Raw genomic sequence first — 17391 nt, forward strand, 5'->3', positions numbered from 1 at the left:
ATCTGAAGTGTTACTGTCAATGGCTACATGAGCTTCACTCTGTACACCAGGCCCACTGAACTGTAATGTCTTTGGCACTTTCAATAAACCCCATCCTCTACCTGTACTACCACAGACTGGAGTGTGATAATTATCAAAACCACTCATAATGAATATCAGTACTTGTAAAAAAAAAATGAATACAATAAATCAAAAACCTAAAATGTGCTGTTGTCTCTATAGCAAATTGTCCTTAGCAAATGTTGCAAATTGCTTGAGTGCAGTCACTGAATGAAAAAAAAAAAAGTCAATTTTTTTATTGCTTCAAAAAAAAAAAAAAAAAAAAAACCACTGTTCCTGAGCAAAATTGTGTCCACCTGACTCCAGCGGAAGCTTTAAGATGAACACTCGGCCGCTTCAGGAAACATCTTGATTGAAGAAACAACGGGTCACGGCACCAATATGACTGAGTGTGTTTGTGTGGATGGAATCACACTGAGAGCAGGTGGATGGATACTCAAGATCTCTTTACTGAGCCTGGAACAGACAGACTGGGACAAACAGGACCAAAAGCTGGTTAAAGAACAGTGCATCCACGCATCAATGTTGCTCATAGATCAGCAGCGAGAGATGTGAAACTCTGCTGAATATAAATTTTTACAAAGTGATCGTATAGTGGAATTAAACTCAAAATAAAACATACATTAAAGAAATAAAGTACAAATCACTGTCTCTGTTCTCATTTCTCACAAATTCATAAATACAGTACAAATCACTGTCTCTGTTCTCATTTCTCACAAATTCACAAATACAGAGAAACTACATTTAAGCAACCATCATTTTGTATATTTTTGTATAAAATGGAATACAGAAAGAAAAGAATGGCCACCTAAAATGGCGCAGTTACACAGTTCAGCACGTGCGAGCACATAGCACGTGTGATAATGCTAACACTCAGTTCGACTAATATATTCTTACACAGAACATGACAAATCCGAATATAAAACATACCTGGGACAAACAGGACCAAAAGCTGGTTAAAGGACAGTGCATCCACGCATCAATTTTGCTCATGGATCTTAAATGAAATCAACAGAGATTCGGAGTTCACAAGCAGGTTAAAGGGACACTCCACCCATTTGCATTAAGCTTTGCATTGTTAGAAACCCAGTCATACTATTGAATGGTCGTGCAACACTCTCTCATTTTTACCTGAGACGGGAGAAATCTGTATTTATCTCTTTCCACTTCCGCCTACAATGACGCAAAAATCGTCATATTGCGTAATTGTAGGAGGAAGTGTAAAAGGGGGGGATTTCTGTTGAGACTACAGACACTCGTTCCTCATCTTTTCCAGGGGGCGGGACCCGCTCACGCTACAGACCTATTACAGATCAGTGGGTGGGACTTTACTCTCTGAAACTGATAGCAATATCCTCCATCTTGTTTGAAGCTAAGCTAACAGGCGCTGTGGAGACAGATGTAAAGTTATAACAATAGCGGAGAAGAGTACTCAATATGATATAGAAGAAGAGGATTTCGGAAGTCTGATGCTTGAATCAGGTGTTTGTGGCTACCTTTACAAGCCGCATTATAGCGAAGAGCAGCCGAGGCAGAAGACCTGCCTGCCGCGGACGAGGAGCCCGGACTGGCTCGAGTTAGGGCGGACTGGTGGCGCCGGTGATCTCACTATGCAACTACGAACACAGAGATAGAGTCCGTCTGCGGCAAAGAATTTCAACGATGACAATTTCTCCTGGACGAAATCTCTGAATCAGACGAGGACACGGACGTTTGTGTTGAGAACTATCCTAGTTTCGCACCGCATATGTTCTGACTGAACATCCAGGTACCATGCAATAATTCATAATTCAATAATCCTTTTCGAAAGAAATACAAACGAGGAGTAATGCACTAATGAGTTCGCTAACTAACTAGACATTTTGTGTGAATGTGAAATGAATTTCAAGCTCTGGTGGTAGCTAGCCTTGTAGACGGAAGAGTGATTTCTCTTATAGGCAGATATGCGCTGTTCTGGATTAGTGGGAGTGGCTTGCAGAGCTGTGCAATGTGGTGCATTGTGGGAGTTGTTGTCTTTCATACAAATGCGTCCTGAAGTTATTTTTTGTCTTTCCTCGGTCACGAAGGCACCAAATTTAAAATTTATTTTACATTTCGACTACATGTATGACCCACTTTCAATAAAAAACAATGTTCTTATGGGTGGAATGCCCCTTTAACACACACACACACTCTCATCACATTTCATCATCGCAAATAACACATTTGACTTGACTGACTGAACTAGGGACTGACAGGCACATGAAGTAAACTTGTGTGTAGTTTAAAAGTCCAACCTTACACTTGAAAACAATCTAAACTCAGTTTTTATGACGCAGCGCTTACTGATGCGACTTACCAGCAGCGAGAGATGTGAAACTCTGCTGGTGGTGACGTAGCTCCGCCCTTAATATCACACATGCAAATGCAAGGGATGCAACAGCCGAGTTTTGTCGAGTTTTCCCAATTAATGCATGAATTTAACAGCATTATTTAAACTCCGTTACATATATATATATATAATCCTAAAAAAAAAACTACACTAAAATGGAAAAACAATTTCCATATATTTCCAATTTTCAGTGTGAATTATGCAGAAGGAGGTTTCACACTAAATGCCTGAACATAATGGTCCCACCTGAAGATCAGTCATGGTGTTTTGTTCAGGTAATTTTTTTATTTGTTTTGTTTTGTAGCAGATGCAATGTTTTGTTTTCCTTTGTTACCATGTGTGTGTTTACTTTGTTACCATGTACAGTATATATAAATAGAAATATATAAACTGAAGTGTTTTGTAACTGCATTTTTGTATTTTACTGAATACAACACTGTTTTTACTATTTTACTTGTTTTACTATTTTACTTTACTAATTTACAATTTCTTATCTGAAAACGTTAACACATTACAAACACTAGCAAAGCACAGTACAAAGTCCCCACAGTAGAGAGCATGTCCAGAATTCAACAAAATCCAGCAAATCTGTAGTCTATTAAGTTGTGTTCACATAAATATTTCCAGCTTGTGGAACAAAATCAGGTGAACTATGTGACTTTATCACCATACCAAAGTTTTGATTCAATTTGTGCAATAAATGAAAAAATATTTTTGCTGCTTCATTTTTTTAAATATTAGACACTGAATTATAGACGATGACGTCACCAGCCCCAACCTGCTTCACATTAACCCAAAAAGGCTAGTCTTCTATGAATTTGACCCATCAGATTCCGTGACCCTATATATTTATTAATATCTGATCAATATACTTTATAAAATAGAAAGGGGAGATGGTTCCATATCAAATGAGTCACTTTTTATGAACATTACAGTCAGTTATGAAGAAATAAAGAGCGGTCACATTTTTCGGTATGAATTTGACCCGTCAGATTCCGTGACCCTACAGATTTAGCAATATCTGATCAATTTCCTTAATAAAATAGAAAGGGGAGATGGATCCACATCAAATGAGTAACTTAATTGAACATTACAGTCAGTTATGAAGAAATAAAGAGCGGTCACATTTTTCGGTAGCTATGAATTTGACCCGTCATATTCTGTGATCCAGATGTTCCAACATCGCAACATCACCTGCAGATGCGTAATAATCTTCGGAAACACTACCATTTCTCTGTTCACGCTCCACTTCTTCTAGCAGTGAATTTAACGCTCGTATCAGATCTGCCGCCGCCGTGTTCCCTTCCAACACCTCAAAACACGTATCATAGCCTACATAGCCCCGCCTTCACGCAGTGATTGACAGGGTGGAAGGGGGACGTGATCGGCTTGGAAAGCATTTTCAATTTGCACATTGAATTTTGCTACATTCGTTGCGGGACACTTAATGAAAACGCAATTGCAAGTTTCTTAACTGTGAGTGTAAATGCGATTAAGAAAAATAACATTTAAATTATCATTTCGCTACAGTTTTTGCTTAAACAAGTTAAAATATCTAATCATTTCTGTTATACATTTTAATAAAATATGTATTCCATTTACATATTAAAACTAGTGTATGAAATGGCAAATATAAATTATATAATTGATTTTTCATTTTCATTTTGCACCAAATGTTGCAAACGTTATACAAATGTAATGGAAAATGTAAATTTAAATACAGAAATGCATTGTCATTTTGCATATTACATTTCAAATTGAAAATTGCTACCAAATGCTTCCATACACTCCTTCATAGGCTGCTAGGTAATTTCATCTGCCAGCCTAGAAAAGTTAGTAAAGACATTGTTAAAATAGTCCAAGTGACTACAGTGGCTCAACCTTAAAGGGTACATAACATGCACAGTTTCACCTAATCTCATGTTAATCTTGAGTACCTATAGAGTAGTAGTGCATCCTTAATATATCCAAAAAGTGTTTAGTTTTATTATATTTATAATAGAAAAATACAGCTTTCCGATTCTCTCCGGAAAAAGCCGAAGTCCTGGAGGTGGAGCTATAGAGTCAAGCGGTAGTGCTTGATTTCCAGCAAAAGACAGAAATCTGATCCAGTTGTACTTACATGAATGGGGTCTTTTATCACTGGGACCGCTCCACGTTTTAATAGCAAACGATTTGCAAATCCAGCGTCGACCTGGGCCTTGTTAATAAAACATTCGTCACTGAAATGACCAGAACACACAACCGCACTTCCTACACTCCGTTGCTGCCCCGGAAAAACAAACTGCATCCACTGTTCCTGTAACACTGGGTTCTTTAGAAAACTGAACACGGTAAGCTTTCCCTCACATCCAAAAACACACTTTTTTGGAGACATTCTTGAACAAATCCTATGCAGCGCTGGCTGCCGATGATTTCCTGTTGAAGCGCGTCGATGTGCGCGGTCTCGCTCTCCTCTGGTCGACGTGTGCGCGGGCGCGCTTTTCCGAGAGAAATGCTCATATAAGGAGTTGCACTCTGGTCTACGTCATTAGATCCACGGTCGAAAAAAAACCAGCCGAAACTTGTACCAACCCGGAAGTAAGATTTTCGGCACAGAAATTCTCCGTTATTCGTCCAAAATATTTTTTTTAAACTTTGCCCATGTTTAGCATGAGAATCCATCTCTTTAACACTGTAAACAACTCTGAATACATGAAACACCATTGTACCCCCCCTTTAAGTTTATCAAGCGACAAGAATACTTTTTGTGCGCAAAAAAATAACGACTTTATTCAGCTCTTCATGTTCTTCAGTGTGGGCCTCTGAGTGAGTTCACGAGAGACACGACGCATGCGCCAGAACTGAGATGGGACTGTCCCACACAGAGTGGTCCTGGAACTTCTCCCTGGGAAAGATGAAGTACGGGATACTAAACTTACGCTACTCCTACATCCTACATCAAACATCGTCAAGGGTTACTCTTTCGTCAGGGCGATGATTGACAGGTGCGCTAAGCCCCGCCTTTGCAACAAGTGCTCACCTGGTAAAGTGTCATGGCAGTGTCTCCAGTGTGTCCGATTTCTTTGTGGACAGACTTTATCCTTCATTTTGTTATGCCTGTATAATGAAATTGAGAAGCATAAAATCAGAAGATGATAAGAGAGAGGAATATTCTCAATCAGCTGCGGAGATGGTGAATCACTGGTAAGGACCGTAAGGACCACCCAATGTGGTGTGTGTCTACAGTATATTGCTTATAATATAGACTTAGGGAGGGTCTCTAAAGTGTGACACGGATAATATAAAGATCAATTAAACCTCCTGGGCATGTGACCTGATGATGTCACAACTGTTGTAGTTTATTCACACACATGACTCTTGTTTGTTCCAGTTCTGGAGCAGTATATTAATCATGTGGAAATTTCCACATAAAATTATTACATTAAAGGGATAGTTCACTTTGAAATAAAATTTTGGTATGTTTTAGCTTACCTCAAGGGCATCCAAGATGTAGGTCTCTTTTTTTCCGCAGTAGTTTCAATTTAGATATTTTTAGGTCAAACCATTCTTGTCTGTCAGTCATTTCATGCAGGTCTATGGTCACTGTCTATGGTCACTGTCATGCGTCCAAATGATCTGAGGGCGGGTATAGATATATACACTAGATGTCGCTTGGCTAAGGTTTCGTTCCAATGAACTGCAGTAGCCAAGGCGACGTCTAGTGTATATATTTATACCCGCCCGCGCCCTCAGATCATTTGGACGCGGCTGTGTTCAAGAGGTAACAACGATATAAATACTGTTCGTTTTCTCACACAAACCGCTCGTTTCGTGTCTTAGGCCATCAATGTGTACTTACGATGGGGAATTGTTTAATTTGGACGATGGGGAATTGTTTTAATTTGGACTTTGTGCATGCTCTTTGAGACAGTGACCATTAGGGCTGTCAAAATTGCTCAAAAATTACGTTCGAATATTCCCTCTAAAAAACACACGAATATTCGAACTATTCGAACATCTGGTTGCGCATTTTGTCAATGACGTACATTACGTCAATAACAGGACAAATTAATACAAAGAGACATAACTACTTGTATAGGTAGTTTATTTAAGTTTAAACATATTTGACAACGTATTACATACACAAAAACAAACAAGTAAATCCCCTAATGGCCAAGACCGCAGACCTCACTCACTCTTGCTCGCTCACTCGCAAGCACTCTTTCTCTCTCTCGCCCTCACCCGCTGCGTTCACACACCAAACGCGAATAGAGCGTCTGCTGGCGCGAGTGATTTCAATGTTAAGTCAATGTAAAGACGCGTTTACGCGCGTCTGGAGGTCTTGTGGCGCGAATGAGGCGTCACGCTCTCCGAGCATCAAACTTTTGCTTTTGACGCGCAAATTCAAAATGTTTAAGAGTCCAACTAGACGCGAATCCGACATTGAACGCTCCGAGCGAGCTGTGCTGTGGTAAAAATTTAACTTTTCCTTGACATGAAACGGTAAATAATCAAACCAGTGGAAGCCTGCAGTGCATGAAACTGCTGTATCTAACCTACCTTATTCATGCTGCGCAATATCTATTTAGTCAGTACTCTTTAGTAATGTTTCTGTTTACCGTTAACGTTTCTTCCTGTTACCTGTCCCTGACCCCTCAGGCAGCGCGCCCACTCGCAAAGCTGACAGCCGCGCCTCTGCTACCGCGGGCGTTTTTCCACATTCGAATATTAATTTTCACATTCGAATTTCTGTTTTTTAAAACTATTCGAATATATATTCGAATTTAGAATATTCGTTGACAGCCCTAGTGACCATAGACCTGCATGAAATGACTGACAGACAAGAACGGTTTGACCTAAAAATATCAAAATTGAAACTACTGTGGAAAAAAAGACACCTACATCTTGGATGCCCTTAAGGTAAGCTAAAACATACCAAAATTTTATTTCAAAGTGAACTATCCCTTTAATAAAGCTGTATGTAATCATGTCTGTCGGATGTAATCAAACTATTTCTATCTGCATTATCACAATTACATTGACCTAATGTAATTTTCTTTGAAACTCAAACTTACTGTATTATACTGAACTAATGTATTTTTTCTAGAGAAAAATGTAACTTATGTATTACACTGACCAGGGCCGTTTGAAGGAATTTGGGGGCCCCAAGCAAAATGGACATGGAGGACCCCCCAACCCCCATACCACCATACTGCTGTTGCAGTATTTGCATAAAATTTAAAAGTTTATGCAAATATGACATTATTTTTATAAGTTACCAATGGATCTTGAACATTTGCAGTAAGCTTGAAGTAACTGTTCAAGATCCATTGGTAACTTATAAAAATAATGTCATATTTGCATAAACTGTCACTACCGTATATCCCGACACTAGCACATTAAGATAAGCTATGAAAAAATCATGTTCCTCTGCCTCTTTCTGGTTAAATAATGTTTATAGAGATGGGTTACAAAGTATTTATTAAGTAAAAAGACTGTTTGCTAACAGTTAAATGACAATTAACTAAAGATTAAATAACTAACAATTTACCATCTATTAATGATGGTCATTATAAAGTGTTACCGAAAAGATATGTTAGCATTTCCATATTTTGATATTAGAAGGGAAGGGATGCAGCTGCTTTCACAACTACCAATGCTTAAAAACATCCCAAGCTAATGTTTGATGCACGGAATTTATTGTGTGGTTTTCCTAACCCCCATTTGGTAAATAGATTATCACGGTGGAATAGTTAGTATAGCATGCTATGCCACTTTCATCAAAACCAATTACAAAGCTATAGCAATGTCATGTAATTAAATACGATAAACAGTTATTCTGGAACAGATCTGCGTCTTCCTTATCCCGTTAAAAAAACATTATAGTATGTAACCATATTCCGTCCGTTTGAAAAAAAAGTTGCACTAACTGTTCGTTACAAGCAGCATTTGCCGTCAGGCAGGTAGCTAACATAAACATATTTTTGCTAGCCTACCTACGGTGGCCCAGTAGTGCACAACACAACGAAATGTAAAAAGCAAACATAAGTTCACAACACAACGAAATAAAGCCACAACACAACGGAAACAAGCCACAACACAACGGAAACAAGCCACAACACAACGGAAAATCCACAACACAACGAAATAAAGCCACAACACAACGGAAATAAGACACAACACAACGGAAAATCCACAACACAACGAAATAAGGCCACAACACAACGGAAATGCTCCCGACCACTAGAGGGCTCTCGGAGCCCAGTAAAGTTAGTTTTCCAAGCCATTGTTCATTAGAGAGTCAGCAGTCTATAAAAATATATCAACACCACGATTAGTTTTAACAGTATGTAGCTAACCATTGTTTATCGACATTTATTAATTCAAAATCACCTACGTGCATTATAGCTGCATATTTATACTCTAGAATGCTTTGACGCGCTACCACAGCGCATTATCCCTGAGGGAACGTCTACCAATTCCTCCAAGTTGTTAAAACGTATAATTTGTTTTAATTAAAATTACTTTTAACATTCAAAAACAGACATATTCAAAATCCAAAGCTTGATTGTATTTGATAGTAGACTGACTTAATATGACTTTTATAATGACTTAATAATGACTTTTTTTCCAATACCCTTCATGTATTTACAGTAATTAACAATTATTTTTTTTAGGAAATTTCTGTAAAAGTTTTTTTTTCTTTTATCATGTTCCTAGTGACCAGACTGACTTATTATAGGTGGAATTGTGCCAATTCCTTCCTATTTCACCAAATGGTTTTTATTTTTATTTATCAAATTATATTATAATAAATTATACGTTTTAACCACTTGGTGGAATTGCCAGACGTGCCCTGCGCTGTGGAAGCGCGTCCAAGCATTCTCGAGTATAAATCAAATACGCAGCTATAATTCATGTAGGTTATTTTGAAGTAATATTTTATGTTGATATACACTGTTAAAACTAATCGTGGTATTTATATATAAAGACTGCTGACTCTAGAACAATGGCTTGGAAAACTAACTTTACTGGGCTCCAAGAGCCCTCTAGTGGTCGGGGGAGCATTTCCGTTGTGTTGTGGCTTTATTTCGTTGTGTTGTAGATTTTCCGTTGTGTTGTAGATTTTCCGTTGTGTTGTGGCTTATTTCCGTTGTGTTGTGGCTTTATTTCGTTGTGTTGTGGATTTTCCGTTGTGTTGTGGCTTATTTCCGTTGTGTTGTGGCTTTATTTCGTTGTGTTGTGGCTTGTTTCCGTTGTGTTGTGAACTTATGTTTGCTTTTTACATTTCGTTGTGTTGTGCACTACTGGGCCACCGTACCTACCTGCTGAAAAATTACACCATTTGTACAAGACAAGTGGAGCTATTTTATCCAGTGTAATTTATCACTTACCACTATCTTGTTTTACCTTTCTCTTCTTTCTTTTCTGGCTTCCTGAAGCATAATTTCGCTTCATGATGACTGCCGAGGAGTTTTGTATTTTGCCGGCAGCAGAGATTACGTGGTTGGCTGGCTGCTGTCAGCGACTACTGAGAGGGGCCCCCTTGAGGGGGATCCCGATAACAGTGTCATTGCACTTTACTGCATTGACTATCAAAGGTGCACTCACACAGTTTGTCGTTGCATTTTATTCTTAACCAGTCGTTGTCTTGGGGCCCCAGGCCAGCTCGGGGCCCCAAGCAATTGCTTGGTTTGCTTGCCTTGTCGCGACGGGCCTGACACTGACCAAAGGGTTTTTCTAGTAGGTCTAACAGAATGCCACAATCTAATGCATTTTTTCTTGAGTAAAATATACACTCACCTAAAGGATTATTAAGAACACCATACTAATACTGTGTTTGACCCCCTTTCGCCTTCAGAACTGCCTTAATTCTATGTGGCATTGATTCAACAAGGTGCTGAAAGCATTCTTTAGAAATGTTGGCCCATATTGATAGGATAGCATCTTGCAGTTGATGGAGATTTGTGGGATGCACATCCAGGGCACGAAGCTCCCGTTCCACCACATCCCAAAGATGCTCTATTGGGTTGAGATCTGGTGACTGTGGGGGCCATTTTAGTACAGTGAACTCATTGTCATGTTCAAGAAACCAATTTGAAATGATTCGAGCTTTGTGACATGGTGCATTATCCTGCTGGAAGTAGCCATCAGAGGATGGGTACATGGTGGTCATAAAGGGATGGACGTGGTCAGAAACAATGCTCAGGTAGGCCGTGGCATTTAACCTGTTAAGCTGCAACGCCACTTTTGAAAAATCCCCAGAAATGACATACCCAAACTAAAACAGATACAGTTCATGAACCCTTTGTACTAACAGCACAAGTATGATCTCGTTTGAAAGCTGACACCTGGCAGTTTATTGTAAATGTAGAATTAATTATTGTCGTAATGACAAAAATTGTTATAAATAGCTTCAAAGTTTTGTAAAGTTATTAGAAATTATTTTTTATGAAACATCCTCATGAAAATAAAATTGAAATGGGCACTGGAGCAATCTAGAAATGCACTACAGCTAAAGCCACATGTCTAAACATTTTATGTTTAAAATCTGAAGATAATAAGTCCAAAACTCTGTATTTAGTTAAATGTTTTTCAAGACCATGTCATGTGACTAACAGTTAGGGCTAGCTAGCATGTTAGCTTAGCACACCATCAATACACGACAATATATGAGATTAAAACCATATTTATGCTCAAAACGTACTTTATAACTCAAGCCGAATGTTTTAAATAATCTTCTGTGATCTAATTTAGCTTCAGATAAAAAAATCAGACAGAAAATATATTATTTGATAGTATTATGCACAATGATGAAGTCTATATAGATTAGCATTACATTATAAATATAATCTATTATTATAAAAATACCTGGCATGGCTTGAAGAACACAGGCAAATCAGATATCATTGCAATCATGTTTATTGTCTTCAAAACATCTTTTATCTGCATGATTACAGCCGATCTCTGTTAGCTGTGTGTGTGTTCGAGGCTTCCTGGAATGTCACATGATCATGGCTCTTCTTCATGTGCCATATATGGACTATATTACTGTGCATATAGCGCCCTCAGGCTATTGGTATGAATTGAAAACACTCTGAATTAGAATACCAAACGCTCATAAAGATTACATTGACGCATTTGGGTATAAATTCAATAAATATTATTCCTGTCTATAGAAATATGATGTGAATCTAAAAGAATCTATCAATATTTCTCCAAATCTGCACATTTTTGAGCTAAAGCCCTGAGGGACGTTGTTTTGTGTATCGCTGTCATGACGACAGCACAGGAGTTTTTTATGAATGAAAGCGGCTGACGCGCATAATTCATATTAAAGGTATCGACTCATTTTTTCATTTCATAACTCCTGACACAAATTAAGACATAACTGTCACTATGAGTTTCTCAGAATACAATAGTGGTCAAATACTGAAACTTGAGTCTTATATCTTTTTAATGATGTATAGTTTGTCAAGGTATAACATTAAATCTGATAGTAATTTTGAATTAAATAAATAAAAAACGCTTCAGTGCGCCGACGCACTGGTGAAGCTTAACAGGTTAAACGATGCCCAATTGGCACTAAGGGGCCTAAAGTGTGCCAAGAAAACATCCCCCACACCATTACACCACCACCACCAGCCTGCACAGTGGTAACAAGGCATGATAGATCCATGTTCTCATTCTGTTTACGCCAAATTCTGACTCTACCATCTGAATGTCTCAACAGAAATCGAGACTCATCAGACCAGGCAACATTTTTCCAGTCTTCAACTGTCCAATTTTGGTGAGTTCGTGCAAATTGTAGCCTCTTTTTCCTATTTGTAGTGGAGATGAGTGGTACCTGGTGGGGTCTTCTGCTGTTGTAGCCCATCCGCCTCAAGGTTGTGTGTGTTGTGGCTTCACAAATGCTTTGCTGCATACCTCGGTTGTAACGAGTGGTTATTTCAGTCAAAGTTGCTCTTCTATCAGCTTGAATCTGTCGGCCCATTCTCCTCTGACCTCTAGCATCAACAAGGCATTTTCGCCCACAGGACTGCCGCATACTGGATGTTCTTCCCTTTTCACACCATTCTTTGTAAACCCTAGAAATGGTTGTGCGTGAAAATCCCAGTAACTGAGCAGATTGTGAAATACTCAGACCGGCCCGTCTGGCACCAACAACCATGCCACGCTCAAAATTGCTTAAACCACCTTTCTTTCCCATTCTGACATTCAGTTTGGAGTTCAGGAGATTGTCTTGACCAGGACCACACCCCTAAATGCATTGAAGCAACTGCCATGTGATTGGTTGATTAGATAATTGCATTAATGAGAAATTGAACAGGTGTTCCTAATAATCCTTTAGGTGAGTGTATAAAAATGACAATATTGGTATGATCTTAGATGATGCATGTCTTTCACATGGTTGCATTACCATACCTTCAACAATATGACATTACAGTATGCACACCCAATAGCAAACAAATCAAATAGCCTTTGTTTATTCGATTCATGAATTTATTCTCAGTTCTCCATGTTCCCTTGTTTTCATCATTAAATCCACTCCTCCGTCTCCGTCTCCTGCCTTTGCTCCTCGTTTCACAGAATGACTGACTGAGGATAACATACACAAGAGCAACAGGCTAACAGCTGCGAACAATCAAGTCTAATCACGGGGAAAACTTCAGAGAACTACAAACACACTACAGAAACAGCAGAACATAAGAGTCCAGGACACGTGCGACACGTATCAGAATTGAGTTAAAGTAGGAGAAATATCCCGACTGTTTATCATATCCATTATATATGCTACCACTTTATAATGAGGTTCATTAGTTAACATTAGTTAACTAACTTAGTTAAAGGAGAACTTGGTAACTTTTTTAACTTAATAAAACTGTCTAGAAATCATTTGGATGGTTAAACAACCTGTTCTGGTGATATAGGTGACTTTCCCCGCTCCCCCCAGCGTTCCCAGGCGGAAAACCAACCTTGCAACTTGGGGACTACCGTCCCGGCAAAATAGAAATTGGAAGTCTCGTGAGTAGCGAGAACGAGAACGAGCGCGAAACACGAATCGCTTTACGGCAATTCGACATAAACACACACGCATGTATGATGTATTACCAGATTACCCACCTCGGTAGACAAAGCTCCACACGATTCAGTTGGCTTGCTCCGATCAAAACAAACGCACATGAGCAGCGGTAGAGAGGGGGAGGAGGCCGCCGCAAGTGAGTTTTTTACGACCGTGTTGTGACATATACGCCCCCCCACAGCTGTAGGGGGAGCTCGTGGGGAAAACATGCGACAACAAAAGGGAAAATCAGCGAAGAAGTGACTAGAGTTCGCTAGAGTTGCCGAGTTCTCCTTTAAGATGAACTAAGAGTGAACAATACTTCTACTAGGGTTGGGTATCATTTGAATTTGAACGATTCCGATTCCAATTCCTTGTTTCGATTCCGGTTCCTAACGATTCTCGATTCCGATTCTTTTAAGAGGCAGGGTCAAAAAAGTTTAGATAAATTTTAATTCTATGAACTTTTTACTTTTTATGAAATTTACTATGAATTTCTCACAGGGCTGTTTTCAACTACAATATAAATATCAAATCTATTTTAAACTATTTTTTTTTTAGGATATTTTTAATGAGCTAGCTAACCAATGGTCTTCCTGAAGGAAATAGTCTGACCTTCTCCATCACTTTCTATTTTCACTGCTAAAATGGGCTATCAGGTAAAATAGGCTAAATAAGGTTGTTTACACTTTTTTTTTTACGTTCGCCGGCATCGCGCACAGTTTTCAAACGGACGAGCAGAGGACGAGAGAATATGGTTGTAACTTGCAAGATACCGAAGAATAAGAAAACATCATATAAGTACGTTTTTAAGGTTTAACGTCAGGGTTGTTTGCTCTGAATAGCCTACATTTTATGAGACTGTGAGTTAATAAGGGAACTCACACAGCGTCTCATAAAATGTATCGGTTCGCAGTTTAGCATAACAATCCATATACGCTTACACCTGTGCTAGTAATACACGCATTTACCATGCCGTGTGTACGTTACAGTTTACAAATGTTTAACTAATGTGGGGAAGTAGGCTACAGCTGTCAGTGTTCAGCGAGTTAACATTTGGCAGTTTGAAATCGATTAGGTAGTTACTTCAGTTCAGAATAGGGCTAGAAATGATCAAATTGGTAACTTAGACAGCGGTTTCTTCTTCCGGTCGGCGGACTGTGAATCGAAACTAGGAATCGAAATTTAAACTTTTGAACGATTCCGGGAAAATCGCAAAGCTAGTCCCGGTTCCAATCGATACTCGATACTCGATACCCAAGCCTAACTTCTACAGCATTAATTAATCAGTAACCCTTCCTTTTACAGTCCCCTAATTACTAGGTATTTACCTGGTAAATATATAGTAAGTTATAGTTGGTTATTGATAATTACCACAGGTAACAAGTATGTAAATGCAGAGAAACTACAAACTAATTACTAGGTATTTACCGGGTAAATATATGGTAAATTATAGTATTTTAGTGTGTAATTACTTAAGGTGATTAGTATGCAATTACAGAGAAACTACCAGGAAAAAAAAAAAACACCACTGTTAAATATCAACTCAACAAAGTACTGTGTACTTGTTACCTGTTTAGGTTGGTAATAACTCAGATTTAATTGGGTACTTCCTCAGAATGTAGGCAGCCAATTTTTAGAAACACCTCCAGTATTACCCATCAATTCAAGTTAGGATTGTAGTTATCCTAGGGTTATGTTGGTAACAGTCCATGTTTATTTATTACTATCTTGAAATTAAGACGGTAGTTTCCAATAAATTACCTTGTCTTACATAGTTGTTGTTCATTGCTACACCCATTTATAGAGGATTTAAAAAATAATAATTTAAATAATTTACCTTACACTTACCTGGTAACTACCCCGCAGGAACAGTTTTCCATAATGTCATGGCACATCTTAAATACTGGGTATGTTCTTGCAGATGTTTTTACAATTTACTCAGTAAGTAAAGTGTAACTGTACTGTAAAATGAAGCCTTGTTTATTTCCATGGTATTACCGGAATTGTACCATATAACCTGATCATTCCCTTTTCCATATAGTCACAATTTTTTACCTTGTATGTCCTGCAATGTTACCAAGGAAAACATGTCAATTTACTCAGTAAGTAAAGTGTAACTGTACTGTAAAATGAAGCCTTGTTTATTTCCATGGTATTACCGGAATTGTACCATATAACCTGATCATTCCCTTTTCCATATAATCACAATTACCTCTTATGTCCTGCAATGTTACCAAGGAAAACATGACAATTTACTCAGTAAGTAAAGTGTAACTGTACTGTAAAAGGAAGCCTTGTTTATTTCCATTGTATTACCGGAATTGTACCATATAACCTGATCATTCCCTTTTCCATTTAGTCACAATTACCTCTTATGTCCTGCAATGTTACCAAGGAAAACATGACAATTTACTCAGTAAGTAAAGTGTAACTGTACTGTAAAAGGAAGCCTTGTTTATTTCCATTGTATTACCAGACTCTTACCACATCCTTTGCTAACGTTACTGCTTAAACATTTTTGAAATCACAAACTTTTACTATGTGTGTTCTGCAACTTAACTAAAACATTCCAGCATGGTCTCATTGTTAATACGTAGTATTAATACGTAATTTTCAAAGATAGAAAATGTTACCCATTTTATACTGAATATAAAAAGGATAAAACGTAACGTTACAGAGTGTAGGGAAATGGCAAATTTTATTAATAATATAGCATTAAAAGATTTTTTTAGCAGCTAATCCTACTCCTACCCCTAAACCTATCCATAACAATTTCTTTAAACTACATAGGCTACAATTATGAAGAAAAACAACATGTGTAATCACAATAATTTATTTATTGCGAAAATGTCAAAACCGGTACCAAAAGTCGTTCACATGACGATGTGTTGCAGTCACAGTCCTCTCTTTCAGTATATAATAGTTTTGAATGAGGTACAGAGCAGAATTTAAGTTATTAATCCATGAAAATGTTAATCCGGCTTCGCTCTGTGTGAAGGCGCGCGCGCGCTTCTCCATTTCAAATTTTACCGACTGAAATACGGCATGTCGCAATCTGTGACGAACATGGACGAACAGGTGAGAGCCAATGAGCGTTTGATATCACTGCCGTAAAACATGTCGTAACGCTTCTTGAGGGCGCAACTTTTGAATTTGAATTCATGACGAGCGCGGGATTGGACAGGTACGGACTGCGCTGCTGTGATAGTCTGTGAAATGGAGATGAAGATCACTCACTGGACAAAGTGCTGAATTTGGATCTCTTTCTTGCAAACGTATGGATTCTAATGATTTGGATTATATCAAGTATAATAAAATTGATGTCTTTTGTGAATTTATGTTGGGTTTTGGTGTATTATTGTTCTATTGGAGAAAACGCATTTTGTGTCTCACTGTAAATAAACTAAATATTAAAATGGTTAAACGATTAAATAAGGTATTTTTAAGGTTTTAAAGTATATACTTGTTTAACTGCATGTAGGCTAATCCTCCGAAACGAGTTTGCAGCAGAAGGCACGAACAGAGCGAAATGTTATTAGTCTATTTCTTGAGTAAAACTGCATAAATGTGACTGAAAACGTAAATGATAAGACATTTGAATGCAATAGAGTCAAAACATTAATGCCACGATTTTAATAAATAAGAATACTTACAAATATGTACGTCGGTAGAGTTGTTCATACGTAAATAATTACGTTTTTGTGCTGTTAATACGTTTTAGTGCTGTAAATACGTCAGTATGCTTCTGTGTGTATAAAACGTAAGTAAATGTACGTATGGTAGAATTACACTTTACGTAAAAATACACACGTATTCTCATGAGATCACGTTGAACATTCTCAGTAAGTAAAGTGAAACTGTACTGTAAAAGGAAGCCTTTTTATTTCCATGGAATTATTGGTATCTTACCCTA

The sequence above is a fragment of the Scardinius erythrophthalmus genome (assembly GCF_964197995.2).
Source record: "Scardinius erythrophthalmus genome assembly, chromosome: 4".
Lineage (NCBI taxonomy): Eukaryota > Metazoa > Chordata > Actinopteri > Cypriniformes > Leuciscidae > Scardinius > Scardinius erythrophthalmus.